The sequence below is a fragment of the Physella acuta genome, unplaced genomic scaffold (assembly GCF_028476545.2).
Source record: "Physella acuta isolate Inbredline_101_S28 unplaced genomic scaffold, ASM2847654v3 ptg000632l, whole genome shotgun sequence".
NCBI classification, from domain to species: domain Eukaryota; kingdom Metazoa; phylum Mollusca; class Gastropoda; family Physidae; genus Physella; species Physella acuta.
Window position 1 is genome coordinate 364,869 of NW_026732151.1, and position 2,164 is coordinate 367,032.

At 34.9% G+C, this 2,164-nt stretch overlaps 1 non-coding gene across 1 annotated transcript; it reads left to right on the forward strand.

Moving 5' to 3' along the window:
- The first annotated feature begins 313 nt into the window (after positions 1–313).
- Positions 314–386, forward strand: Trnat-ugu (transfer RNA threonine (anticodon UGU)). The gene has a single exon. It is a non-coding gene; the product is annotated as a tRNA-Thr (tRNA).
- The last annotated feature ends 1,778 nt before the right edge of the window (positions 387–2,164 follow it).

The following is a 2,164-nucleotide window of genomic DNA, read 5'->3' on the forward strand; positions in this document are numbered from 1 at the left end:
TTACCCCCCCATAAGACGATCCTGGCTACGCCACAGTATTATATTACTAAAACGTGTCACGCACCATGACACACATAGGTCACCAGTCACAGGTTTATGTACAACAGGAGACGAGTAGACAATACAGTGACTAGGATGTTTACAAAGACTGACGTGTACAGTGATATAGGGGATCAATCCACACAAATGTTGAAGTTTAGACCCTCGAGCCCCACCTTTATGATCCCACTTTATCCCCTCGCCAGGCTTTAATCCACGGATTAAAACACAAGAACGGAGGATTTAAAGTAAGTATAAATAACCGTAATCGCCCGCCTCCATAGCTCAGTGGCTAGCGCATTGGTCTTGTAAACCAGGGGTCGTGAGTTCAATCCTCACTGGGGGCTGTATATTTTTTTAAGCGATTCGCTGCTCCAACTTTAAAAAAAAAATCTGCTAGTTACCACATAGTCTACGCGCTTGGGGCTAAAGCCTAGACGCTACAGAGGTCCGTGTTTGAGCAAATGTGACCACGCCGCCCTCGAGACCAGTCGCCCATTTCAGGCTACTCTGACTGAGTTAAAACTTTGCTGCTGTGTTCATTACTCTATGTTAACCTTCATGTATTAAAAGTTAAACCAGTGTTTAACTTTTGCACTAAGTTAATTATTGACTCATAATTTTAAACCATTTCACTTGGCCGAATATGATGAGTGTTTTAATTATGTTTAGGATTTTTTTTTTTTACCGTTTAATATTTTCAAGAGTTTTGTAAATGAAATAATATAATTCGTAATATTTGTGCATGGAACAGGAGAGCCGCAACTTGAAATCAAATGAGCCGCATACGGCTCGCGAGCAGCAGGTGACCAATCCCTGTTTTAGTTGAATATATATATACGAGCCGGCCCGCGGCATAACATACGCCGCTATTTAGTTGTTTCTAATTTTCAATAATTCATAATTTGTGAATTCGACAGTACCAACGCTGACACTGAAAATATTTCTTTAAAACACTATAAGTAGCTCGTTAAGGACCATAACTCCCCAACCCCCCCCCCCCCCCCCCTACGTTTAAAATCGTTGGCTCTGCTTGTAAACATTTAGAGTGAACACAGCTCACTAAAACCATGTAGGGGTGGGGAGGTAGGGAGAGCGTTTGCAGCTTGTTTTCTAACGGCTCGAAGAAGAGAATTATATATATAGATCCCTTTTGTAATGGGAGCCAAAAAAATAGAAATCAGGCTAGATGATATACACTTTAAACGAAATTAAACTATATTTATATAATGATTCTTAAAAAAAAAGGTAAAGTGTCCAGCTCCTAATTTAAAATAAGATACAAGTTGTACTTTTTAGAGAAAATCTAATACTAGACACATTTTTTAAAAAAAATGTTTAATTGTATGCATTTAAGAAGTTAAATAGTAAAATATATGGTGAATTATGTTCTGAGTAGTTAGATTCTTAATGGTTTCAATTATTTGTTAAATTATGTCCCTTGAAATAAGAATTGTGTACCTTCTGTAATGAATCCAGAAATCCCCATGTAGTTAAGTATCGTTGTTACTTTCTAAAATAACTATAATTTAAATAAATCTTGTTTCTTTATTCTGTGTGAAAAAAATATATAATATACATCTATAAATAATCGATATTACTGCACGATTTGGTGATTTCTATAAAATTATGTAAATCAAAATGGTAAAATAATTAAAAAAAAAACAACTCTGTACTGCATCATCTACATTTCGAATCTTGTTGCATTAATTTTTAAATTTAAATATTCGCCTTTTTGAAGTAAAAGTGTTTTTTTTTAATGTTTTTCTAGCAATATTTTTTTACCACGTAAAGTTGACAAACTAAAATCCAGAAATATCCAGAAGCAAATTAATGTTCTTGGGGTTGAGAGCAAGTCAACTGAACTTGATAACTAATTTTAAATCGAAGCTAATGCGATTGTTCAATAATTGAAAGTAAGAATTAAATAACATTTCTTAGAAAATAAACGTTGGTGAGTCTAACATGTTATATGTAAGTGTTGGTGAGTCCAACATGTTATATGTAAGTGTTGGTGAGTCCAACGTGTTATATGTAAGTGTTGGTGAGTCCAACATGTTATATGTAAGTGTTGGTGAGTCCAACATGTTATATGTAAGTGTTGGTGAGTCCAACATGTTATATG